Consider the following 27,429-nt stretch of genomic DNA (forward strand, 5'->3'; position numbering starts at 1 on the left):
TAAATCATTAAAACATGCTGATTTACAACTAAAAGAGCCTTTATATCAGATTTTGTATACCTTTTTGCTACCTAGGTGGGTATACTATAACAATATTAAGTGTACATTAAGCAATTAAGACTGATATTTTCAGAATCTTAATTAACTGTGCTTTTTCAGTTTGCTCAGAAATGGTGAATATCAGGGTGGATAAAAATCAATGCTTTTTTAAAATCAAAACTCATTTTTAAATATTGAAATAGGACTTTTTTGATAAAATCCTTGAGGAACAAACTTGTCTAAATATAGTTTTAATTAAGATACACTATAGCTCAAAGATACCTCATAATGGAATAGGGATTATACATTGTAATTCTATAGTAGGAGACAACATATTCATGTAATGTTTAAGAGAAGTTCCAAGAGTTCATGGATTAGGGATCCAGTATCATGGAGTTCCAGAGGCTTCTGTACAGATGATTAAGTTAATCTTTCTAGCTACCCAATGGGACTCAGTGCAGAAGATACCAGAGATGTTCAGTTTTGCAGTTCTCAAACTGTGGGTTTGTGCCTCCACAGATAACATGCTTGTAAACAGCAAAAATGTTTTGAAATAAATAATACATAAGAGGTGAGAAACAGACCTCAACACTATTGTCCCCCTGCAAATTTGTGCACACTGAGTCAATGTACACGATGCACACCTCTCTGTAAAGGTACAAAGTTTCAGAAAGTTTAATGAATAGAAGAACGTTGGGGGTGGAGTAGAACCGGACAAGGAGTAGTCTGGAGATGAATGTGAGAAGGGAGGGAGAGGCAGCAGAAATAAAAGTGAAACTGTTTAAGCAGCATATTCCAGAAGTCCTGAGGCCTTTCTGAGTGTAGCCTTCATTGATTTGAGATCTACTATACCATTCTCTCACGAGGAAGGAAAACCTATAATAGCAGCAGGCTGTAAGAGAAACCCAGTTTGGGAATATTTTAATGCAGTTCCTCTACCAAAGAGTAAGACAGGCATGCATGCAAGATGCAAACAGTGCAACAAAGAAATGCAAGGTCTGGTTGTCTGAATGAACCAAAATCATGAGAAGTGTTCTCTCTCGGGATATTAAATATCGGCTAATTGAATAGTCGAGTAACCTCATGAAATTTTATCCGCTAGTTGACTATTCGATAGTCCCCGAGGGCAGGGCCAGAAGCCACTGTATCAGAGGCAGCAGCACAAGATGCCAGGCGGGAGCTGGTCCATGAGGGGAGAGAGTTTAAAAACCAACTCCTCTTGTGGACCAGCTGCCTGTTGCCTTGTGCTGTTGCTTCCGAGAAAGAGAAAGCAGCGTGAGGTGGCAGTAGTCCCTGTCTAGTGGGGGGTCCGAGCTCCCAGACCCAGCGTGAGCCAGAACTGAGCCGGGCCACCTACCTGCCCCTTAATACGCTTGAAATGCACAGCTGAAACAGGGGTGGGTCCCGGACTTAGCGTGAGCCAGGACTGAGCTGGGTTGCCTGCCTACCCAGCTCCTAATACACTTTAAATGCAGAGCTGCAGCAGGGGTAAGTCCCAGAGCCGTTGCAAGCCAGGACTGAGCCAGCCTGCTGCTAAATTTACTGGCAGGGAGAGAGGAAGAGGGAAATGAATGTAGTCTATAGCATTAACCTATAAGCTTTTGCTTATCGGTTAATTGACTATATTATTATATCGCTAGTTCCTTTTCATAAAGATGAAAGGAACATGTCTGAACATGCAGGATCTTCAGGTTGGTAAAGTTTTATTTTCATACTTCTTTCTTAAGGTGTGCCTGTATTCCTTCTGGACTATTCTTAAATTCTCATTCTATCTATCTTCAAAACCACAATCATATTCTACAGTTTCAGAGTTATCTACCACTGATAATGTTCATCATGTATGTCACACACAGCCACAATAGTAAAAAGAAAAAAGTCTCCATCATCTAGAAGCAACCATAGAAAAGTTTGTGATTACAAAAAGAGGCTATTGATAAAAACAATTGCCAGGTTTGTTTATTCAACAAACTCTCCTTTCCATATAATTGAGAACCCACACTTCATTAACATGGTTCAGTCATTAAGATTAGGGATGTTAGATCTCGGGTAAAAAAAGGTTGTGTAACCGCATTAAATCTTTGCGGTTACATGACTATTTGATAGTCCCCAGGGGCGGGGCTGGCAGCCAGTGCACTCCCGGCCCCACACTCTGGGAGCCCCCTTCCACTCTGCACTGTTGTCTCTGTATCAGAGGCAGCAGTGTGGGATGGCAGGAGGAGCTGGTCTGCGAGGGGAGCCATTTAAAAAACCAGCTCCCTTTGTGGGCCAGAAGCCCGCGCTGCTGCCTCTGATACACAGAGGCAGCCGTGTGGGGCGGCAGCAGCCCCTGCCTGTGTGTGTGTGTGTGTGTGGGGGGGGGTCCAAGCTCTCCATGGACAGAGGCTGCTCCGCAGGATGCGGAGCAGCCTCTGTCTGCAGGGAGCTCAGAGCCCCCGGGGACAGGGGTTGCTACCACGAAGCAGCCTCTGCCTGCAGCAGGCCCAGGCTCCCTGCAGATAGAGGCTGCTCCACATCTCCTGAAGCAGCCTCCCTTATTGCCCTGCTGCTGCTCTAATTGAGGCAGCAGTGCAGCGGGGGGGGGGGAGACACGGACGACACACACAACAGAGTAGGTGCTGGGGGGAACCAGCTTGTAATCAGCACCGGCTCCTGCTCCACCCCATCAGAGGCAGTGGGGGGGGAGGGAATGCAAGTAGTGAAAAAGATTAACTGTTAAGCCTAGGCTTATCAGTTAATTATCTAGTTGACTACTTGTTGACATCCCTAATTAAGATACAGTTCACCCAATAGAGCAGTTCACCCAACAGAGCAGATGTCGCAGGCAAACTGCTGGATAAAGTGTATGAAAAAGAAATTGAGGCGTGTGCAAAAAGTCTAGAGGTTAAAATTGTTAACCTGAGTCTCGATGGGAGCAATGTCCACAATAATCCTGAGCAGTTGCTCTGAAAAAAGTGGGAGGAACCAAGCTCTCTCTCCCACAAGATATGTGATGGAACTCAGTAGTGGATTGTTTTGGGCACTACATCAAGAACTGGCCTAGTCTGATGAAAGTTTGAACAAAACTGTGAAGAAATAGATGGCACTGTTACAGCCAAAGTTCTCAACACTGGCCTTAAGAGAAATATCAAATGCATGCTGAGTACCCTGAAGCCTATTTCCGTAGCTTTAAACAAAATTCAGGGAAATCTCTGGTTTACTGTTGACCTCATTGAAGTTTGGAAGGAAACGACTGAGATCTTAAAAAAGAGAAATATGCAATGACAAAGTTGAGTTACGAGCATTAAAAAGTGAACGGGACAAGCACTATTTCCAGCTCATTTTCTTGCAAATATTCTCAATACCTTGTTCCAGGGTCAAACCTTAACTGTCAAAGAAGCAGAGTTGGCTATGATACAGGCATCCAGCAATCATCCCTCCATATTGCCAACTATAATAAACTTCAGAGCAAAGGGTGAACCATATATGTTTGCTGATGACGTTTTATAGACAGTCACACTGGTGAACTGGAAGTCACTTAAGCACTTGGATTCAGAGACTGTTGAAGCGATAATCTCATTTTTAACAGCAGTGGCCGCTTCTGCTAGTCTAGAAAGAATATTTTCTTCCTTGGACTAATTAACTCCAAATTAAATAGTTTGGGACATGAAAAAGAAGGAAAGCTTGTTTTTCCTTTTCCAGATTATGAACAGACAGGAAAATAAAGGTAAAGACAACTAAGTGAGCTGCAGACGCCAATATTTTAAGTGTCTCATGCTGACCTAGCTGACAATCGATCTGTTGTTTTTTTAAATATTTCATTTCACTATTTTAGTTAAAAACAATTTTAACAAAAACAAACCTGATTTAAAAAAAACAAACAAACCCTGAATGTTTAACTCAAGTCAAGAAAATCACATTGCTTGCTTTGTTAAAATATTATGTGTTTGCTGTTGGAAAAAAAATCCAGAATACATGTTTTATTTAACAAAAACAACAATCTAAATGTCTGTCTGGTGATGTTCTCTTAATATATCACGTCAAACAAATCCTCCAAATAGTAATGATTAAACTATTGAATTGGAGATAGTTCACCTCCCCAATGACTTAATATCTGCTTCAATTCTCTTTGGTAAATGAAATAATCAATCAATTTTCTGATATAACTTTAAAACTAATCTGAAAAGTCTTCAAAATAAATCAGTTTAAAAATATATAGTGTGTACTTTCTAAAAATGAAACCTACATTTACCTGAGTTGCGAAGATTATATATTATTATAACAACCAAAAAGAATGTACCTTTATGTAGAAAACCGTGATTAAATCGTGTCTTCCTGACTAGTGATTTAAATCACGATTCAAATCAAACACACCTTGATGAATATATAAATTTACAAGATTAACTTATTGCTCATTAATTTGTGTCCAGCAGGATCAGAATAACTGGAATTTAATTAAATGCACAAAGCATATAAAATTGATTTTATTAAACAAGTCCTTAATACAGTATGACCTATTGTGCCATATTTGTAAAATTTGACCTAAAAATGTATTGCCATATTCGTAAAAATTTATTGTGCCATATTTGTAAAACTTGCCCTCCCAATTCTCTATGTAAAAAGCAGCTTTTAACGCCAAGTTTTAATAACTGTTCATAGATTCAATATATTTATTTAAATGTTATAAGAAATTATAGTATTAATTTCAAATTACATTTTAAGTTTAATTTAAAAAAAATATCATTTAAACTCAAAAATCCAATTGAAATACAGTTTGTTTGTTTTTTCATTTTCAACTAAAATTGTTAAATTTTATCCAGCCTGGTAGTATTGGAGGCCTGTGATATACAGAAGTTCAGACTATATGATCTGGTGGTCCTTTCTGGCATTAAACTCTTTGACTCTAAAGACAGCTACTGAAGCCATCACAACTTACAAGTTTTAGGTTAAAATAAGATCAGTAAAACCCTAAAGCAAAAAACTGAGAACATGCTTAAAGATATAGTAGGAGTAAAGAATGGAGTTTTTTGCTGGGATGATGGGGGAGGCGGGGGGGGGGGGTTAATTTTGGGGGAGAAGGAGAGTAAATTAAGCAAGTTACTTGGAAAAACTATTTTGAACATGCCAATAAGTAAGTGTAAAAGGATTTTATGAGTCATAGTTTGACTAATCCCATAATTACTAACACCAGTGTAGTTTTCTTCGGAGAGTAGCCTCCGGATAAGCAAATTAGATTTCTTCAAATAAAATGGATTTGCACAGTTTTTTCTACTGCCATATAATTTTGCCAATGGAAAAAAAACCTAGAATTGTCTTGTCACAAAATCACTCCAGGATTTGTAATAAAGGGATCTTTTTTGAAGATAATTTACACCCATGTTCATAGTAAGATTGAAAGGCTGGTAACGATAGTTTTCATTGACACTGGGGTGGGGAACCTCAGGCCCGGGGGACAGATGTTCCCCTTGGCTTGCCTGGATCTGGCCTCCAAGGCTCATGATCCCTCCCAGAACTGGGGAGCCTGTGCTAGTGCCCTAACTCCCCCTTTCTGCCCCCAACCTGAGGCTGGAACACATAATCTACTAGACTCCCCCCCCCCCCCCCCCAGGCTCAAGTGTGCAAGGGAAATGTGTGGAGCATCTTTCTCCTTCTCAGTCAGGAGCCACATAAATGGGTTTTTGGGGGGGGGTTTTTTTGCTTCTCGTGTATGGCCCTCGACAGATTTGAGGTGACTCACCCCATGATTTACACATTTCAAAGCGAACTGCAAAAAGAATATGTGCACCAATTTTTACTTCTTTAGAATGTATATAAAAATGCCTGAAAGGACAGTTCATTTTCTCTCCCTCTCTCTCTCTCTATATATATTATATTAATTTAAAAGTTTTTCCTGCTGTGCAATGACATCATCATGCTCTCTGGCTGCAAAGTGGCTGAGAGAGGTGGAGTGGCCAGCATAGCGAGCAACCCCCTAGTTTACCTTAAATATTAGAAACACCACATATAGAGCATCCTGTCTTTATAGGAAGATTGAATATAGGCAATCATTAATTGAAGATGTAGGCGCTGTAAATAATGAATTATTCTTGTGTTTTCAGAATTTTAAACAGGTGTAAAAAAAGAGCTTTAAATGGTCAACATAAAAATTCTTCCCCCTACTCAACTGTCCATATTTCAGTCTCTTGAGCTGCCAAACCCCACAAATCTCCATGTGTTCACAGTTCTACAGGAAAAACAATCTGGAAGGGTTCTTTATTCCTAATGTAAAGTTCACATAGAAAATCTTTAAGATGAAAAACCCTATTCTTTCTACAGTACATCATGAGTCAGCAATAAAAAGATTCTCTTTTTTTCCCCCTTCAAGTAACCTTTGAAATCTGCAAGCCCAAAAAGTAGCTAGCATAGGGCTTGAATGTGAGACTATTCACTGTTTTCAGCCCTTACCTTCTTAGTTGAAGGCATAGGTAAGTTCACAATATTACCATCAGAAAGGAGGTGTGTCCCAGCCGCTGCGATAAAGCTGCAGGACAATAATTTCCCCTATTCAACTTCCTTCTAAGAATCCAGTTAAGGGAAGCTAAAGGAGAGTCTCAGAATATGTCTATGCGACCAGCTGGACCTAGTAGACATGATAAATCAACCACCAATTGCTCTAGTCCACCTCAATAAGAAGTACAAGGGGAGTTGACACTCCGCAGTGAAGAGATCTAAGTCAGTCAACTTCAGCTATGCTATTCACATAGCTGAAGTTGCACAGCTCAGAGTCCTTAGACTGTTCTCCCGGATAGTGTAGACCAGCACTCAATAGTCAGAGGAAGACGTTCCAGTGCTGATAAGGGGCACAAGCCGAAGCCACTTTCCTCCACTAGAGTTGAAACTTTATGATACACTCACAAAAAAATTAGCAGATAGCTAGCTTTAGGTCAGACCAGTGTTTCTCAACCAGTGGTACACATACCCTTAGGGGAACTTGAGAGAAGTCTGGGGGGGTGCATCAACACAAGTGAAATGGGGCAAAAAATGTCTGAGATTTTGTCCTGCAAAGAGGATCAGGAATGGGGCAGTGGCATGTGCCTGTCAAATTGAACGTTCAGAGCCGTGCGCCTGGACGTTAACAGCCACTCCGCACACACGCCCCAGTGCTGGTGGGACAGGCACGTGGCTGCGGTGGCTCCAGTGAGATCTAGGGCAGTTCCAAGTTGGGGAGCGGGGTGGGTTTGGGCAGGGAGAAAAAAAAAAAATCACTTCCACAGCCACCTCTCCTAGTTTGTTTTCCCAGCAGGGAGGGAGGCTGAACCTTGGAGGTGCGCATTACACCCACCCAGGTCAGCAGCTCAGTACAATGCATCCCTATCACTCCTTCCTCCGGACGCTGCAGAGAGGAACTATAAGGCGGTGAAGTGGCACAATAAGCTTTGCTTCAAAGGATGCCCCCACATCAGTGGTGGGGAGAGAGGGGGCAGCTGTCCCGGGCGCCACTCTGGGGGGTGGTTCCCACGGGGCTGAGGTCTGAGTGCACAACCCACGGGGCGAGCCTGGCACTGGCGGGCCGCTCACTCCGCGCAGACAAGCCACCGAGGAAGGGCCAGGTGGCGGGAACAGGTACTCTGGGGCCTGGCTCCGGGAAAGGAACGGGAGGGCGGGGTGCCTGGCGCCGTGGGAGGGCAGAGCTTGGGCGGGGGGGCCTGGCTCTGGGGGAAGACACTGGGTCAGACCAGGCAAAAGGAGGCGAGCAGTGGCGAGCAGTGGGGAGCACTGGGGAGCAGTGGCGAGCAGGGTCCTCTCACTTGCACTGACACTGAGACTCTCACCCACGGGGCGCGCAAAGCCCCTGCGGTGGGGCTGAGGGGGCTATGAAACCCCGGGCGGGCTCTGAGGCCCGGAGCAGGCGGAGGCGGTAGATCAGGCCCGGGCAGGACGGGGGCCCCACGGCGAGTCGCGCCGCCCGGCCCGCGCAAGGCAGACACACGCACACCGCGGCCGAAGCCTTTATTCGCCGAACAGACGCGGCCGCGCGCCGCGCGCTCCCGGGCCCGGCGGCTCCCGCCTCCAGGCAGCGGCGCTTGCGCACGCGCGTTGCGGCCCCGCGGCCGCCTCAGCCGCCAGGCCCGCGCCCGCCCGCCCGGCAGGGGCGGCCCCGGCCGAGGGAGCGCAGGCCCCGCGGCCCCTCGCCCACCCCCGGCACGTACCGTGGCTCCGGGGCCCGCTCTCCGCCTCAGGCCGCCGCCCAGCTCCGCCGCGAGGACAAAGGCGCCAACCGACCCGCCCAACCGCCGTCGTACCGCACGGCGAGGCGCTGCGCGTGCCGTAACGGGGGGAGGGCGGAAGTGCGACAGCGCCGCGATTTACGGCGGGCCCCGGAGACGGTCACGTGCCGCGCCCGCCATGACAGCAGAGGCCGCGGCAGTGGGGGCAGCGACGAAATGGCAGCCCGCTCGAGATCCCAGCATGCAACGCGGCAGCCCCGTGCGTGCGGCACGCAGCCCCGGGGAATGCTGGGACTCGTAGTCACTCCGCGGGGCGCCTGCCAGCGGCGGCAGCAGCGTCCCCCGGCCCGGCCCCCCCCCCCCCGGGGTCCCCCTCTAGCCCCTCCCCCCCCGCAACTCCCCCTCCCCCACCTCGCAACCCCTCCCCTCCCGTCACCCCTCCCCCGCCCCCAGCCCTTCCCCCATCATCCCCACCCCCCGCAACCCCTCCCCTCCCGTCACCCCTCCCCTGCCCCCAGCCCCTCCCCCATCACCCCCTCCCCTCCCGTCACCCCTCCCCTGCCCCCAGCCCCTCCCCCATCATCCCCCCCCGCAACCCCTCCCCTCCCGTCACCCCTCCCCTGCCCCCAGCCCCTCCCACATCATCCCCCCCCGCAACCCCTCCCCTCCCGTCACCCCTCCCCTGCCCCCAGCCCCTCCCCCATCATCCCCCCCGCAACCCCTCCCCTCCCGTCACCCCTCCCCTGCCCCCAGCCCCTCCCCCGTCATCCCCCCCCGCAACCCCTCCCCTCCCGTCACCCCTCCCCCGCCCCTCCCCCATCATCCCCCCCGCAACCCCTCCCCTCCCGTCACCCCCCCCGCCCCTCCCCCATCATCCCCCCCGCAACCCCTCCCCTCCCGTCACCACTCCCCTGCCCCCAGCCCCTCCCCCATCATCCCCCCCGCAACCCCTCCCCTCCCGTCACCCGCCCCCAGCCCCTCCCCCATCATCCCCCCCGCAACCCCTCCCCTCCCGTCACCCCTCCCCCGCCCCCAGCCCCTCCCCCATCATCCCCCCCGCAACCCCTCCCCTCCCGTCACCCCTCCCCCGCCCCCAGCCCCTCCCCCATCATCCCCCCCGCAACCCCTCCCCTCCCGTCACCCCTCCCCCGCCCCCAGCCCCTCCCCCATCATCCCCCCCGCAACCCCTCCCCTCCCGTCACCCCTCCCCCGCCCCCAGCCCCTCCCCCATCATCCCCCCCGCAACCCCTCCCCTCCCGTCACCCCTCCCCCGCCCCCAGCCCCTCCCCCATCATCCCCCCCGCAACCCCTCCCCTCCCGTCACCCCTCCCCCGCCCCCAGCCCCTCCCCCATCATCCCCCCCGCAACCCCTCCCCTCCCGTCACCCCTCCCCCGCCCCCAGCCCCTCCCCCATCATCCCCCCCGCAACCCCTCCCCTCCCGTCACCCCTCCCCCGCCCCCAGCCCCTCCCCCATCATCCCCCCCGCAACCCCTCCCCTCCCGTCACCCCTCCCCCGCCCCCAGCCCCTCCCCCATCATCCCCCCCGCAACCCCTCCCCTCCCGTCACCCCTCCCCCGCCCCCAGCCCCTCCCCCATCATCCCCCCCGCAACCCCTCCCCTCCCGTCACCCCTCCCCCGCCCCCAGCCCCTCCCCCATCATCCCCACCCCCCGCAACCCCTCCCCTCCCGTCACCCCTCCCCTGCCCCCAGCCCCTCCCCCGTCATCCCCCCCCCCGCAACCCCTACCCTCCCGTCACCCCTCCCCTGCACCCATCCCCTCCCCCGTCATCCCCCCCCGCAACCCCTCCCCTCCCGTCACCCCTCCCCTGCACCCATCCCCTCCCCCATCATCCCCCCACCCGCAACCCCTCCCCTCCCGTCACCCCTCCCCTGCACCCATCCCCTCCCCCATCATCCCCCCCCCGCAACCCCTCCCCTCCCATCACCCCTCCCCTGCACCCATCCCCTCCCCCATCATCCCCCCCCCGCAACCCCTCCCCTCCCGTCACCCCTCCCCTGCCCCCAGCCCCTCCCCCATCATTCCCACCCCCCCGCAACCCCTCCCCTCCCGTCACCCCTCCCCTGCCCCCCGCCCCTCCCCCGTCATCCCCCCCCCGCAACCCCTCCCCTCCCGTCACCCCTCCCCTGCCCCCAGCCCCTCCCCCATCATCCCCCCCCGCAACCCCTCCCCTCCCGTCACCACTCCCCTGCCCCCAGCCCCTCCCCCATCATCCCCCCCCGCAACCCCTCCCGTCACCCCTCCCCTGCCCCCAGCCCCTCCCCCATCATCCCCCCCCCGCAACCCCTCCCCTCCCGTCACCACTCCCCTGCCCCCAGCCCCTCCCCCATCATCCCCCCCCGCAACCCCTCCCGTCACCCCTCCCCTGCCCCCAGCCCCCCCCCATCATCCCCCCCGCAACCCCTCCCCTCCCGTCACCCCTCCCCTGCCCCCAGCCCCTCCCCCGTCATCCCCCCCCCCGCAACCCCTCCCCTCCCGTCACCCCTCCCCTGCCCCCAGCCCCTCCCCCATCATCCCCCCCCCGCAACCCCTCCCGTCACCCCTCCCCTGCCCCCAGCCCCTCCCCCATCATCCCCCCCCGCAACCCCTCCCCTCCCGTCACCACTCCCCTGCCCCCAGCCCCTCCCCCATCATCCCCCCCCCGCAACCCCTCCCGTCACCCCTCCCCTGCCCCCAGCCCCCCCCCATCATCCCCCCCGCAACCCCTCCCCTCCCGTCACCCCTCCCCTGCCCCCAGCCCCTCCCCCGTCATCCCCCCCCGCAACCCCTCCCCTCCCGTCACCCCTCCCCTGCCCCCATCCCCTCCCCCATCATCCCCCCCCCGCAACCCCTCCCCTCCCGTCACCCCTCCCCTGCACCCATCCCCTCCCCCATCATCCCCCCCCCGCAACCCCTCCCCTCCCGTCACCCCTCCCCTGCCCCCAGCCCCTCCCCCATCATCCCCCCCCGCAACCCCTCCCCTCCCGTCACCCCTCCCCTGCCCCCATCCCCTCCCCCATCATCCCCACCCCCCGCAACCCCTCCCCTCCCGTCACCCCTCCCCTGCCCCATCCCCTCCCCCATCATCCCCACCCCCCGCAACCCCTCCCCTCCCGTCACCCTCCCTGCACCCATCCCCTCCCCCATCATCCCCACCCCCCGCAACCCCTCCCCTTCAGTTCGAATTAGCGCTGTAGTGTAGACGTACCCTGCCAGAGTTACTCTGGGGATAAACAGGTGAACAGTTAAAAGAGAACGTTCTGTTAAGCAGTTCACACCATTTTCTTCACCCTAGGCTGTGTTTAGACTGGCAAGTTTTTCCGCAAAAGCAGCTGCTTTTGCAGAAAAACTTACCAGCTGTCTACACTGGCCGCTTGAATTTCCGCAAGAGCACTGACTGCCTACTGTAAGAAATCAGGGCTTCTTGCGGAAATGCCGTGCTGCTCCCCGCTCGGGCAAAAGGGCCAGTGTAGGCAGCTCAGGTTTGTTTTGCGCAAAAAAGCCCCGATGGCGAAAATGGCGATCGAGGCTCTTTTGCGGAAAAGCGCGTCTAGATTGGCAGGGACGCTGTTCCACAAAAAGTGCTTTTGGAGAAACACGTCCTGCCAATCTAGACACTCTGGGTATGTCTACACTACAAAGTTAGTTCGAACTAACGGACGTTAGTTCGAACTAACTTTAATAGGTGCTACACTAGCGCTCCGCTAGTTCGAATTTGAATCGAACTAGCGGAGCGCTTAGTTCGAACTAGGTAAACCTCATTTTACGAGGACTAACGCCTAGTTCGAACTAGCTAGTTCGAACTAAGGGCTGTGTAGCCCTTTAGTTCGAACTAGTGGGAGGCTAGCCCTCCCCAGGTTTCCCTGGTGGCCACTCTGGCCAACACCAGGGAAACTCTATGCCCCCCTCCCGGCCCCGCATCCCTTAAAGGGGCACGGGCTGGCTACGGTGCCCGTGCCAGGTGCAAGCCTGCCAGCACCCAGCTAGCAGACCCTGCACCTGGCACGGCACAGAGCCACCCACCCGATGCCCCCAGCCCACCCCCTCTTGCCGGGACCAGGCTGGCGGCTCCCGGGAGCTTGCCCTGGACCGCAAGAGGCGGGCACCTTCCTGGGCTAGTGCGGACATCGTGGACCTCGTCCACGATCTCCGCACTAGGCACAGGAAAGTGGCCGTCTAGGGCAGGAGAGCTGCCAGCCTGGCCACCCAGGACCAGGTGTGCATGAAAATCAAGGGGGTCCACTGAGACCCCCGACACTGAGCCCTGAGCTTACAATGGCCGTCCTGGGTCAGACCAAAGGTCCATCTAGCCCAGTAGCCTGTCTGCCGACAGCGGCCAACCCTAGGGACCCTGGAGGGGATGGACCGAAGACAGTGACCAAGCCATTTGTCTCGTGCCATCCCTCTCCAGCCTTCCACAAACTTTGGGCAGGGACACCACTCCTACCCTCTGGCTAATAGGACTCCATGGCCCCAACCTCCATGACTTTATCTCACTTCCCTTCTCAACTCTGTTCTAGTTGTAGCCTTCACAGCCTCCTGCAGCAAGGAGTTCCACAGGTTAACTATTTGCTTTGTCAAGAACAACAACTTTCTCTTACTAGTTTCAAGCCTGCTACCATTCCTTTCCTTTGGTGTCCTCTAGTCCTTCTTTATGGGAACTCAGGAAGAACTTTTCTGAATGCACCCTCTCCACCCAACCCCTGCTTTAGAGACCTCTATCTCCTGTCCCCTCTCCGTCTCCTCTTTTCTAAGCTGAACAGTCCCAGTCTCTGTAGCCTTTCTTCATCTGGGACCTGTTCCCAACCCCTGATCATGTTAGTTGCCTCCCCTCTCCCAGCCTCTCTCTTCCCCTCTCCCACCTCCTTTTCCCAGTCTCCCCCAGTTTTTTTCAATAAAGACAGAGTCAATGTTGGAAGAAACGTTATCTTTATTTTGTACATCAATAAGAAGGGGGGCTAGGGAAGGGTAAGTGGAAGGAGGTGAGGGAGGAATGGGGTAACGAGCCCCCGATGGGGAGGACTGGGCTGGCTCTGCGGGCTTCTGGGGGTGGAAGCTCTCCTGCAGCCCCCCAATTACTCCCTCTCCCCAGATGGCAGCCTGCGGCAAGTGCAGCCGGGCTGATGGCCGAGTGGTGTGATGTGCCCAGTGTGGGCACTCAGGGCACTCCAAGCCAGAACTTCTTTGCAAGCGGGGCACCCCTTAGAACTGTGTGTCCGGGGTGGGGGTCGGGACCCTTTAAGCGCAGCCCTCGGCTAGCCTGAGACAGCATCTCCATGCTCTAAGTCCTCCTTTTATGCCCTGCCGACACTGCTTCCGGCCATCCTTAAGCCCTGTTCAGAGTCCACTCAATGTGGACTTACTAGTTCGAACTAGCAAAACGCTAGTTCGAACTAGTTTTTAGTTCTAGATGCGTTAGTTCGAACTAGCTTAGTTCGAATTAACTAATTCGAACTAAGTTAGTTCGAACTAGCGCTGTAGTGTAGACGTACCCTCTTTTCCGCTAATGCTTTTCATGGAAAACTTTTCCGTTAAAAGCATTTGCGGAAAATCCTGCCAGTCTAGACGCAGCCCAGTGTTTCTACGATGTCTGTGTCCAAGGAAAAGTGGGTCTCCTCTGGGTTCTTAGTGGGAAGAGGGCGAGGGTAGCGACGGACGGGTGGGGTGGGCCAGGCCACCCCCCATGGGGGAGGCCCTGTGGGGAGTCAGTGGGCTCCTTCTGAGAATCTCTCCCTCAGGGCCTCTCGGATCTGGCCGGTAAAGGGCTACTGGATACAGCCCAGGCAGCCAGCCCCTCCGCGGCTCTCGGCAGGGCTTGTCAAAGTGCCAGTTCCCCGCCCCGGCGCGTTAGCCAGAGCGCTGGCTGGAATCTCTGCCTCCAGGGCGGGAGAACCCGGAGCCCAAGGCCTGCGGGACGGGGCGGCCTTGCTGACGGAGCCCGGCTGCAGCAAATCCAGCACAAGCCACGGGCAGCAGCTGAACCTTGGCGTGGCCGCTAGATGGTGCCATGAGACTAGACTCTTCGGAGCTGGGACCAGCAGGGCAGCGGGGGACTTGCCTGGCCCCCTTCTCCAGGGTCTGGGCGCCTGCTGGGGACGAGCCCAGCGCCCCAAGACCGAAGGGCTGCTCCCCGCTCCCCAGCTGCGGGGCGGGAGCCTGTTACCGGGGCAGCCAGGGGATCGCCGGGGCCTGGGGCTGAAGCCAAAGTCCGCGACTCGCTGCTGTGACTCCCCTAAGCCAGCCCCGGCCAGCCCGCACCGCACAGCGCAGCCGGCCCCGGCCAACCCGCACCGCGCAGCGCAGCCAACCCCGGCCAGCCCGCACCGCACAGCGCAGCCAGCCCCGGCCAGCCCGCACCGCACAGCGCAGCCGGCCCCGGCCAACCCGCACCGCGCAGCGCAGCCAACCCCGGCCAGCCCGCACCGCACAGCGCAGCCAGCCCGCACCGCACAGCGCAGCCGGCCCCGGCCAACCCGCACCGCACAGCGCAGCGCAGCCAGCCCGCACCGCACAGCGCAGCCAGCCCCGGCCAACCCGCACCGCGCAGCGCAGCCAGCCCCGGCCAGCCCGCACCGCACAGCGCAGCCAGCCCCGGCCAACCCGCACCGCGCAGCGCAGCCAGCCCCGGCCAACCCGCACCGCACAGCGCAGCCAGCCCCGGCCAACCCGCACCGCGCAGCGCAGCCAGCCCCGTCTAACCCGCACCGCGCAGCGCAGCCAGCCCCGGCCAACCCGCACCGCACAGCGCAGCCAGCCCCGGCCAACCCGCACCGCACAGCGCAGCCAGCCCCGGCCAACCCGCACCGCGCAGCGCAGCCAGCCCCGGCCAGCCCGCACCGCACAGCGCAGCCAGCCCCGGCCAACCCGCACCGCGCAGCGCAGCCAGCCCCGGCCAACCCGCACCGCACAGCGCAGCCAGCCCCGGCCAACCCGCACCGCGCAGCGCAGCGCAGCCAGCCCGCACCGCACAGCGCAGCCAGCCCCGTCTAACCCGCACCGCGCAGCGCAGCCAGCCCCGGCCAACCCGCACCGCACAGCGCAGCCAGCCCCGGCCAACCCGCACCGCACAGCGCAGCCAGCCCCGGCCAACCCGCACCGCGCAGCGCAGCCAGCCCCGGCCAGCCCGCACCGCACAGCGCAGCCAGCCCCGGCCAACCCGCACCGCGCAGCGCAGCCAGCCCCGGCCAACCCGCACCGCACAGCGCAGCCAGCCCCGGCCAACCCGCACCGCGCAGCGCAGCGCAGCCAGCCCGCACCGCACAGCGCAGCCAGCCCCGGCCAACCCGCACCGCACAGCGCAGCGCAGCCAGCCCGCACCGCACAGCGCAGCCAGCCCCGGCCAGCCCGCACCGCACAGCGCAGCGCAGCCAGCCCGCACCGCACAGCGCAGCCAGCCCCGGCCAACCCGCACCGCACAGCGCAGCCAGCCCGCACCGCGCAGCGCAGCCAGCCCGCACCGCACAGCGCAGCCAGCCCCGGCCAGCCCGCACCGCACAGCGCAGCCAGCCCGCACCGCGCAGCGCAGCCAGCCCCGGCCAGCCCGCACCGCACAGCGCAGCCGGCCCCGGCCAACCCGCACCGCACAGCGCAGCCAGCCCCGGCCAGCCCGCACCGCACAGCGCAGCCAGCCCCGGCCAACCCGCACCGCACAGCGCAGCCAGCCCCGGCCAGCCCGCACCGCACAGCGCAGCCAGCCCCGGCCAACCCGCACCGCACAGCGCAGCGCAGCGCAGCCAGCCCCGGCCAACCCGCACCGCACAGCGCAGCCAGCCCGCACCGCGCAGCGCAGCCGGCCCCGGCCAACCCGCACCGCACAGCGCAGCGCAGCCAGCCCGCACCGCACAGCGCAGCCAGCCCCGGCCAACCCGCACCGCGCAGCGCAGCCAGCCCCGGCCAGCCCGCACCGCACAGCGCAGCCAGCCCCGGCCAACCCGCACCGCACAGCGCAGCCAGCCCCGGCCAACCCTCACCGCGCAGCGCAGCCAGCCCCGGCCAGCCCGCACCGCGCAGCGCAGCCAGCCCCGGCCAGCCCGCACCGCGCAGCGCAGCCAGCCCCGGCCAGCCCGCACCGCACAGCGCAGCCAGCCCCGGCCAGCCCGCACCGCGCAGCGCAGCCAGCCCCGCCCAACCCGCACCGCGCAGCGCAGCCAGCCCCGGCCAACCCGCACCGCGCAGCGCAGCCAGCCCCGGCCAGCCCGCACCGCACAGCGCAGCCAGCCCCGGCCAACCCGCACCGCGCAGCGCAGCCAGCCCCGGCCAGTCCGCACCGCACAGCGCAGCCAGCCCCGGCCAACCCGCACCGCGCAGCGCAGCCAGCCCCGGCCAACCCGCACCGCACAGCGCAGCCAGCCCCGGCCAGCCCGCACCGCGCAGCGCAGCCAGCCCCGGCCAACCCGCACCGCGCAGCGCAGCCAGCCCCGGCCAGCCCGCACCGCGCAGCGCAGCCAGCCCCGGCCAGCCCGCACCGCACAGCGCAGCCAGCCCCGGCCAGCCCGCACCGCGCAGCGCAGCCAGCCCCGGCCAGCCCGCACCGCGCAGCGCAGCCAGCCCCGGCCAGCCCGCACCGCGCAGCGCAGCCGGCCCCGGCCAACCCGCACCGCACAGCGCAGCCAGCCCCGGCCAACCCGCACCGCACAGCGCAGCCAGCCCGCACCGCACAGCGCAGCCAGCCCCGGCCAACCCGCACCGCACAGCGCAGCCAGCCCCGGCCAGCCCGCACCGCACAGCGCAGCCAGCCCCGGCCAACCCGCACCGCACAGCGCAGCCAGCCCCGGCCAACCCGCACCGCACAGCGCAGCCAGCCCCGGCCAACCCGCACCGCACAGCGCAGCCAACCCCGTCTAACCCGCACCGCACAGCGCAGCCAGCCCCGGCCAACCCGCACCACACAGCGCAGCCAGCCCCGGCCAGCCCGCACCGCACAGCGCAGCCAGCCCCGTCTAACCCGCACCGCACAGCGCAGCCGGCCCCGGCCAACCCGCACCGCACAGCGCAGCCAGCCCCAGCCAACCCGCACCGCACAGCGCAGCCAACCCCGTCTAACCCGCACCGCACAGCGCAGCCAGCCCCGGCCAACCCGCACCGCACAGCGCAGCCAGCCCCGGCCAGCCCGCACCGCGCAGCGCAGCCAACCCCGTCTAACCCGCACCGCACAGCGCAGCCGGCCCCGGCCAACCCGCACCGCACAGCGCAGCCAGCCCCGGCCAACCCGCACCGCACAGCGCAGCCGGCCCCGGCCAGCCCGCACCGCGCAGCGCAGCCGGCCCCGGCCAGCCCGCACCGCGCAGCGCAGCCGGCCCTGGCCAGCCCGCACCGCGCAGCGCAGCCAGCCCCGGCCAACCCGCACCGCACAGCGCAGCCAGCCCCGGCCAACCCGCACCGCACAGCGCAGCCAGCCCCGGCCAACCCGCACCACACAGCGCAGCCAGCCCCGGCCAGCCCGCACCGCACAGCGCAGCCGGCCCCGGCCAGCCCGCACCGCGCAGCGCAGCCAACCCCGTCTAACCCGCACCGCACAGCGCAGCCGGCCCCGGCCAACCCGCACCGCACAGCGCAGCCAGCCCCGGCCAACCCGCACCGCACAGCGCAGCCGGCCCCGGCCAGCCCGCACCGCGCAGCGCAGCCAGCCCCGGCCAGCCCGCACCGCGCAGCGCAGCCAGCCCCGGCCAACCCGCACCGCGCAGCGCAGCCAGCCCCGGCCAACCCGCACCGCACAGCGCAGCCAGCCCCGGCCAACCCGCACCGCACAGCGCAGCCAGCCCCGGCCAGCCCGCACCGCACAGCGCAGCCAGCCCCGTCTAACCCGCACCGCACAGCGCAGCCGGCCCCGGCCAACCCGCACCGCACAGCGCAGCCAGCCCCAGCCAACCCGCACCGCACAGCGCAGCCAACCCCGTCTAACCCGCACCGCACAGCGCAGCCAGCCCCGGCCAACCCGCACCGCACAGCGCAGCCAGCCCCGGCCAACCCGCACCGCACAGCGCAGCCAGCCCCGGCCAGCCCGCACCGCGCAGCGCAGCCAACCCCGTCTAACCCGCACCGCACAGCGCAGCCGGCCCCGGCCAACCCGCACCGCACAGCGCAGCCAGCCCCGGCCAACCCGCACCGCACAGCGCAGCCGGCCCCGGCCAGCCCGCACCGCGCAGCGCAGCCGGCCCCGGCCAGCCCGCACCGCGCAGCGCAGCCAGCCCCGGCCAGCCCGCACCGCACAGCGCAGCCAGCCCCGGCCAACCCGCACCGCGCAGCGCAGCCAGCCCCGGCCAACCCGCACCGCACAGCGCAGCCAGCCCCGGCCAACCCGCACCGCGCAGCGCAGCCAGCCCCGTCTAACCCGCACCGCGCAGCGCAGCCAGCCCCGGCCAACCCGCACCGCACAGCGCAGCCAGCCCCGGCCAACCCGCACCGCACAGCGCAGCCAGCCCCGGCCAACCCGCACCGCGCAGCGCAGCCAGCCCCGGCCAGCCCGCACCGCACAGCGCAGCCAGCCCCGGCCAACCCGCACCGCGCAGCGCAGCCAGCCCCGGCCAACCCGCACCGCACAGCGCAGCCAGCCCCGGCCAACCCGCACCGCGCAGCGCAGCGCAGCCAGCCCGCACCGCACAGCGCAGCCAGCCCCGTCTAACCCGCACCGCGCAGCGCAGCCAGCCCCGGCCAACCCGCACCGCACAGCGCAGCCAGCCCCGGCCAACCCGCACCGCACAGCGCAGCCAGCCCCGGCCAACCCGCACCGCGCAGCGCAGCCAGCCCCGGCCAGCCCGCACCGCACAGCGCAGCCAGCCCCGGCCCAACCCGCACCGCGCAGCGCAGCCAGCCCCGGCCAACCCGCACCGCACAGCGCAGCCAGCCCCGGCCAACCCGCACCGCGCAGCGCAGCGCAGCCAGCCCGCACCGCACAGCGCAGCCAGCCCCGGCCAACCCGCACCGCACAGCGCAGCGCAGCCAGCCCGCACCGCACAGCGCAGCCAGCCCCGGCCAGCCCGCACCGCACAGCGCAGCGCAGCCAGCCCGCACCGCACAGCGCAGCCAGCCCCGGCCAACCCGCACCGCACAGCGCAGCCAGCCCGCACCGCGCAGCGCAGCCAGCCCGCACCGCACAGCGCAGCCAGCCCCGGCCAGCCCGCACCGCACAGCGCAGCCAGCCCGCACCGCGCAGCGCAGCCAGCCCCGGCCAGCCCGCACCGCACAGCGCAGCCGGCCCCGGCCAACCCGCACCGCACAGCGCAGCCAGCCCCGGCCAGCCCGCACCGCACAGCGCAGCCAGCCCCGGCCAACCCGCACCGCACAGCGCAGCCAGCCCCGGCCAGCCCGCACCGCACAGCGCAGCCAGCCCCGGCCAACCCGCACCGCACAGCGCAGCGCAGCGCAGCCAGCCCCGGCCAACCCGCACCGCACAGCGCAGCCAGCCCGCACCGCGCAGCGCAGCCGGCCCCGGCCAACCCGCACCGCACAGCGCAGCGCAGCCAGCCCGCACCGCACAGCGCAGCCAGCCCCGGCCAACCCGCACCGCGCAGCGCAGCCAGCCCGGCCAGCCCGCACCGCACAGCACGCAGCCAGCCCCGGCCAACCCGCACCGCACAGCGCAGCCAGCCCCGGCCAACCCTCACCGCGCAGCGCAGCCAGCCCCGGCCAGCCCCGCACCGCGCAGCGCAGCCAGCCCCGGCCAGCCCGCACCGCGCAGCGCAGCCAGCCCCCGGCCAGCCCGCACCGCACAGCGCAGCCAGCCCCCGGCCAGCCCGCACCGCGCAGCGCAGCCAGCCCCCGCCCAACCCACCACCCGCGCAGCGCAGCCAGCCAGCCCCAGGCCAACCCGCACCGCGCAGCGCAGCAGCCCCGGCCCGGCAGCCCGCACCGCACAGCGCAGCCAGCCCCGGCAACCCGCACCGCGCAGCGCAGCCAGCCCCGGCCAGTCCGCACCGCACAGCGCAGCAGCCCCGGCCAACCCGCACCGCGCAGCGCAGCCAGCCCCGGCCAACCCGCACCGCACAGCGCAGCCAGCCCCGGCCAGCCCGCACCGCGCAGCGCAGCCAGCCCCGGCCAACCCGCACCCGCGCAGCGCAGCCAGCCCCGGCCAGCCCGCACCGCGCAGCGCAGCCAGCCCCGGCCAGCCCGCACCGCACAGCGCAGCCAGCCCCGGACCAGCCCGCACCGCGCAGCGCAGCCAGCCCCGGCCAGCCCGCACCGCGCAGCGCAGCCAGCCCCCGGCCAGCCCGCACCGCGCAGCGCAGCCGGCCCCGGCCAACCCGCACCGCACAGCGCAGCCAGCCCCGGCCAACCCGCACCGCACAGCGCAGCCAGCCCGCACCGCACAGCGCAGCCAGCCCCGGCCAACCCGCACCGCACAGCGCAGCCAGCCCCGGCCAGCCCGCACCGCACAGCGCAGCCAGCCCCGGCCAACCCGCACCGCACAGCGCAGCCAGCCCCGGCCAACCCGCACCGCACAGCGCAGCCAGCCCCGGCCAACCCGCACCGCACAGCGCAGCCAACCCCGTCTAACCCGCACCGCACAGCGCAGCCAGCCCCGCCAACCCGCACCACACAGCGCAGCCAGCCCCGGCCAGCCCGCACCGCACAGCGCAGCCAGCCCCGTCTAACCCGCACCGCACAGCGCAGCCGGCCCCGGCCAACCCGCACCGCACAGCGCAGCCAGCCCCAGCCAACCCGCACCGCACAGCGCAGCCAACCCCGTCTAACCCGCACCGCACAGCGCAGCCAGCCCCGGCCAAACCCGCACCGCACAGCGCAGCCAGCCCCGGCCAGCCCGCACCGCGCAGCGCAGCCAACCCCGTCTAACCCGCACCGCACAGCGCAGCCGGCCCCGGCCAACCCGCACCGCACAGCGCAGCAGCCCCGGCCAACCCGCACCGCACAGCGCAGCCGGCCCCGGCCAGCCCGCACCGCGCAGCGCAGCCGGCCCCGGCCAGCCCGCACCGCGCAGCGCAGCCGGCCCTGGCCAGCCCGCACCGCGCAGCGCAGCCAGCCCCGGCCAACCCGCACCGCACAGCGCAGCCAGCCCCGGCCAACCCGCACGCACAGCGCAGCCAGCCCCGGCCAACCCGCACCACACAGCGCAGCCAGCCCCGGCCAGCCCCGCACCGCACAGCGCAGCCGGGCCCCCGGGCAGCCCGCACCGCGCAGCGCAGCCAGCCCCGGCCAGCCCAGCACCGCGCAGCGCAGCCAGCCCCGGCCAGCCCGCACCCGCGCAGCGCAGCCAGCCCCGGCCAACCCCGCACCGCGCAGCGCAGCCAACCCACGTCTAACCCGCACCGCACAGCGCAGCCGGCCCCGGCCAACCCGCACCGCACAGCGCAGCCAGCCCCGGCCAGCCCGCACCGCGCAGCGCAGCCAACCCCGTCTATTAACCCGCACCGCACAGCGCAGCCGGCCCCGGCCAACCCGCACCGCACAGCGCAGCAGCCGCCCCGGCCAACCCGCAACCGCACAGCGCAGCCGGCCCCGGCCAGCCCGCACCGCGCAGCGCAGCCAGCCCCGGCCAGCCCGCACCGCGCAGCGCAGCCAGCCCCGGCCAACCCGCACCGCGCAGCGCAGCCAGCCCCGGCCAACCCGCACCGCACAGCGCAGCCAGCCCCGGCCAACCCGCACCGCACAGCGCAGCCAGCCCCGGCCAGCCCGCACCGCACAGCGCAGCAGCCCCGTCTAACCCGCACCGCACAGCGCAGCCGGCCCCGGCCAACCCGCACCGCACAGCGCAGCCAGCCCCAGCCAACCCGCACCGCACAGCGCAGCCAACCCCGTCTAACCCGCACGCACAGCGCAGCCAGCCCGGCCAACCCGCACCGCACAGCGCAGCCAGCCCCGGCCAACCCGCACCGCACAGCGCAGCCAGCCCCGGCCAGCCCGCACCGCGCAGCGCAGCCAACCCCGTCTAACCCGCACCGCACAGCGCAGCCGGCCCCGGCCAACCCGCACCGCACAGCGCAGCCAGCCCCGGCCAACCCGCACCGCACAGCGCAGCCGGCCCCGGCCAGCCCGCACCGCGCAGCGCAGCCGGCCCCGCCAGCCCGCACCGCGCAGCGCAGCCAGCCCGGCCAACCCGCACCGCGCAGCGCAGCCAACCCCGTCTAACCCGCACCGCACAGCGCAGCCGGCCCCGGCCAACCCGCACCGCACAGCGCAGCCAGCCCCGGCCAACCCGCACCGCACAGCGCAGCCGGCCCCGGCCAGCCCGCACCGCGCAGCGCAGCCAGCCCCGGCCAGCCCGCACCGCGCAGCGCAGCCAGCCCCGGCCAGCCCGCACCGCGCAGCGCAGCCAGCCCCGGCCAACCCGCACCGCACAGCGCAGCCAACCCCGTCTAACCCGCACCGCACAGCGCAGCCGGCCCCGGCCAACCCGCACCGCACAGCGCAGCCAGCCCCGGCCAGCCCGCACCGCACCGCGCAGCGCAGCCAACCCCGTCTAACCCGCACCGCACAGCGCAGCCGGCCCCGGCCAACCCGCACCGCACAGCGCAGCCAGCCCCGGCCAGCCCGCACCGCACCGCGCAGCGCAGCCAACCCCGTCTAACCCGCACCGCACAGCGCAGCCGGCCCCGGCCAACCCGCACCGCACAGCGCAGCCGGCCCCGGGCAACCCGCACCGCACAGCGCAGCCAGCCCCGGCCAACCCGCACCGCGCAGCGCAGCCAGCCCCGGCCAGTCCGCACCGCACAGCGCAGCCAGCCCCGGCCAACCCGCACCGCGCAGCGCAGCCAGCCCCGGCCAACCCGCACCGCACAGCGCAGCCAGCCCCGGCCAACCCGCACCGCGCAGCGCAGCCAGCCCCGGCCAGCCCGCACCGCACAGCGCAGCCAGCCCCGGCCAACCCGCACCGCGCAGCGCAGCCAGCCCCGGCCAGTCCGCACCGCACAGCACAGCCAGCCCCGGCCAACCCGCACCGCGCAGCGCAGCCAGCCCCGGCCAACCCGCACCGCACAGCGCAGCCAGCCCCGGCCAGCCCGCACCGCGCAGCGCAGCCAGCCCCGGCCAACCCGCACCGCGCAGCGCAGCCAGCCCCGGCCAGCCCGCACCGCGCAGCGCAGCCAGCCCCGGCCAGCCCGCACCGCACAGCGCAGCCAGCCCCGGCCAGCCCGCACCGCGCAGCGCAGCCAGCCCCGGCCAGCCCGCACCGCGCAGCGCAGCCAGCCCCGGCCAGCCCGCACCGCGCAGCGCAGCCGGCCCCGGCCAACCCGCACCGCACAGCGCAGCCAGCCCCGGCCAACCCGCACCGCACAGCGCAGCCAGTCCCGGCCAACCCGCACCGCACAGCGCAGCCAGCCCGCACCGCACAGCGCAGCCAGCCCCGGCCAACCCGCACCGCACAGCGCAGCCAGCCCTGGCCAGCCCGCACCGCACAGCGCAGCCAGCCCCGGCCAACCCGCACCGCACAGCGCAGCCAGCCCCGGCCAACCCGCACCGCACAGCGCAGCCAGCCCCGGCCAACCCGCACCGCACAGCGCAGCCAGCCCCGGCCAACCCGCACCGCACAGCGCAGCCAGCCCCGTCTAACCCGCACCGCACAGCGCAGCCAGCCCCGGCCAACCCGCACCACACAGCGCAGCCAGCCCCGGCCAGCCCGCACCGCACAGCGCAGCCAGCCCCGTCTAACCCGCACCGCACAGCGCAGCCAGCCCGGCCAACCCGCACCACACAGCGCAGCCAGCCCCGGCCAACCCGCACCGCACAGCGCAGCCAGCCCCGGCCAACCCGCACCGCACAGCGCAGCCAGCCCCGGCCAACCCGCACCACACAGCGCAGCCAGCCCCGGCCAACCCGCACCGCACAGCGCAGCCAGCCCCGGCCAACCCGCACCGCACAGCGCAGCCAGCCCCGGCCAACCCGCACCGCACAGCGCAGCCAGCCCCGGCCAGCCCGCACCGCACAGCGCAGCCAACCCCGTCTAACCCGCACCGCACAGCGCAGCCAGCCCCGGCCAACCCGCACCACACAGCGCAGCCAGCCCCGGCCAGCCCGCACCGCACAGCGCAGCCAGCCCCGTCTAACCCGCACCGCACAGCGCAGCCGGCCCCGGCCAACCCGCACCGCACAGCGCAGCCAGCCCCAGCCAACCCGCACCGCACAGCGCAGCCAACCCCGTCTAACCCGCACCGCACAGCGCAGCCAGCCCCGGCCAACCCGCACCGCACAGCGCAGCCAGCCCCGGCCAACCCGCACCGCACAGCGCAGCCAGCCCCGGCCAGCCCGCACCGCGCAGCGCAGCCAACCCCGTTTAACCCGCACCGCACAGCGCAGCCGGCCCCGGCCAACCCGCACCGCACAGCGCAGCCAGCCCCGGCCAACCCGCACCGCACAGCGCAGCCGGCCCCGGCCAGCCCGCACCGCGCAGCGCAGCCGGCCCCGGCCAGCCCGCACCGCGCAGCGCAGCCGGCCCCGGCCAGCCCGCACCGCGCAGCGCAGCCAGCCCCGGCCAACCCGCACCGCACAGCGCAGCCAGCCCCGGCCAACCCGCACCGCACAGCGCAGCCAGCCCCGGCCAACCCGCACCACACAGCGCAGCCAGCCCCGGCCAGCCCGCACCGCACAGCGCAGCCAGCCCCGTCTAACCCGCACCGCACAGCGCAGCCGGCCCCGGCCAACCCGCACCGCACAGCGCAGCCAGCCCCAGCCAACCCGCACCGCACAGCGCAGCCAACCCCGTCTAACCCGCACCGCACAGCGCAGCCAGCCCCGGCCAACCCGCACCGCACAGCGCAGCCAGCCCCGGCCAACCCGCACCGCACAGCGCAGCCAGCCCCGGCCAGCCCGCACCGCACAGCGCAGCCGGCCCCGGCCAACCCGCACCGCACAGCGCAGCCGGCCCCGGCCAACCCGCACCGCACAGCGCAGCCAGCCCCGGCCAGCCCGCACCGCGCAGCGCAGCCAACCCCGTCTAACCCGCACCGCACAGCGCAGCCGGCCCCGGCCAACCCGCACCGCACAGCGCAGCCGGCCCCGGCCAACCCGCACCGCACAGCGCAGCCGGCCCCGGCCAGCCCGCACCGCGCAGCGCAGCCAGCCCCGGCCAGCCCGCACCGCGCAGCGCAGCCAGCCCCGGCCAGCCCGCACCGCGCAGCGCAGCCAGCCCCGGCCAACCCGCACCGCACAGCGCAGCCAACCCCGTCTAACCCGCACCGCACAGCGCAGCCGGCCCCGGCCAACCCGCACCGCACAGCGCAGCCAGCCCCGGCCAGCCCGCACCGCGCAGCGCAGCCAACCCCGTCTAACCCGCACCGCACAGCGCAGCCGGCCCCGGCCAACCCGCACCGCACAGCGCAGCCAGCCCCGGCCAACCCGCACCGCACAGCGCAGCCGGCCCCGGCCAGCCCGCACCGCGCAGCGCAGCCAGCCCCGGCCAGCCCGCACCGCGCAGCGCAGCCAGCCCCGGCCAACCCGCACCGCGCAGCGCAGCCAGCCCCGGCCAACCCGCACCGCACAGCGCAGCCAGCCCCGGCCAACCCGCACCGCACAGCGCAGCCAGCCCCGTCTAACCCGCACCGCACAGCGCAGCCGGCCCCGGCCAACCCGCACCGCACAGCGCAGCCAACCCCGTCTAACCCGCACCGCACAGCGCAGCCAGCCCCGGCCAACCCGCACCGCACAGCGCAGCCAGCCCCGGCCAACCCGCACCGCACAGCGCAGCCAGCCCCGGCCAACCCGCACCGCACAGCGCAGCCAGCCCCGGCCAGCCCGCACCGCGCAGCGCAGCCAACCCCGTCTAACCCGCACCGCACAGCGCAGCCGGCCCCGGCCAACCCGCACCGCACAGCGCAGCCAGCCCCGGCCAACCCGCACCGCACAACGCAGCCGGCCCCGGCCAGCCCGCACCGCGCAGCGCAGCCGGCCCCGGCCAGCCCGCACCGCGCAGCGCAGCCAGCCCCGGCCAACCCGCACCGCGCAGCGCAGCCAACCCCGTCTAACCCGCACCGCACAGCGCAGCCGGCCCCGGCCAACCCGCACCGCACAGCGCAGCCAGCCCCGGCCAACCCGCACCGCACAGCGCAGCCGGCCCCGGCCAGCCCGCACCGCGCAGCGCAGCCAGCCCCGGCCAGCCCGCACCGCGCAGCGCAGCCAGCCCCGGCCAGCCCGCACCGCGCAGCGCAGCCAGCCCCGGCCAACCCGCACCGCACAGCGCAGCCAACCCCGTCTAACCCGCACCGCACAGCGCAGCCGGCCCCGGCCAGCCCGCACCGCACAGCGCAGCCAGCCCCGGCCAACCCGCACCGCGCAGCGCAGCCAGCCCCGGCCAACCCGCACCGCGCAGCGCAGCCAGCCCCGGCCAGCCCGCACCGCGCAGCGCAGCCAGCCCCGCCCAACCCGCACCGCGCAGCGCAGCCAGCCCCGGCCAACCCGCACCGCGCAGCGCAGCCAGCCCCGGCCAGTCCGCACCGCACAGCGCAGCCAGCCCCGGCCAACCCGCACCGCGCAGCGCAGCCAGCCCCGGCCAACCCGCACCGCACAGCGCAGCCAGCCCCGGCCAGCCCGCACCGCGCAGCGCAGCCAGCCCCGGCCAACCCGCACCGCGCAGCGCAGCCAGCCCCGGCCAGCCCGCACCGCGCAGCGCAGCCAGTCCCGGCCAACCCGCACCGCGCAGCGCAGCCAGCCCCGGCCAGCCCGCACCGCGCAGCACAGCCAGCCCCGGCCAGCCCGCACCGCGCAGCGCAGCCAGCCCCGGCCAGCCCGCACCGCGCAGCGCAGCCAGCCCCGGCCAGCCCGCACCGCGCAGCGCAGCCAGCCCCGGCCAGCCCGCACCGCGCAGCGCAGCCAGCCCCGGCCAGCCCGCACCGCGCAGCGCAGCCAGCCCCGGCCAGCCCGCACCGCGCAGCGCAGCCAGCCCCGGCCAGCCCGCACCGCGCAGCGCAGCCAGCCCCGGCCAGCCCGCACCGCGCAGCGCAGCCAGCCCCGGCCAGCCCGCACCGCGCAGCGCAGCCAGCCCCGGCCAGCCCGCACCGCGCAGCGCAGCCAGCCCCGGCCAGCCCGCACCGCGCAGCGCAGCCAGCCCCGGCCAACCCGCACCGCGCAGCGCAGCCAGCCCCGGCCAACCCGCACCGCGCAGCGCAGCCAGCCCCGGCCAACCCGCACCGCACAGCGCAGCGCAGCGCAGCCAGCCCCGGCCAACCCGCACCGCACAGCGCAGCACAGCGCAGCCAGCCCCGGCCAACCCGCACCGCACAGCGCAGCGCAGCGCAGCCAGCCCCGGCCAACCCGCACCGCGCAGC

General features: G+C 66.5%; 1 protein-coding gene across 4 annotated transcripts in view; it reads right to left on the reverse strand.

Annotated features, from left to right (window-relative positions):
- NCOA5 (nuclear receptor coactivator 5) overlaps positions 1–8,437 on the reverse strand; it is a 28,220-nt gene extending 19,783 nt beyond the window's left edge. For 3 of the 4 annotated variants that reach the window (XM_075916199.1, XM_075916200.1, XM_075916198.1), the window contains exon 1: positions 8,205–8,437. The gene's annotated coding sequence lies outside the window, so the exon portion shown is untranslated. The remainder of the gene's footprint in view (positions 1–8,204) is intronic. The other variant, XM_075916201.1, reaches the window with a different exon arrangement.
- Between the last annotated feature and the right edge of the window lie 18,992 nt (positions 8,438–27,429).

This window comes from Pelodiscus sinensis, unplaced genomic scaffold (assembly GCF_049634645.1).
Source record: "Pelodiscus sinensis isolate JC-2024 unplaced genomic scaffold, ASM4963464v1 ctg98, whole genome shotgun sequence".
In the NCBI taxonomy this organism is placed as follows: Eukaryota; Metazoa; Chordata; order Testudines; family Trionychidae; genus Pelodiscus; species Pelodiscus sinensis.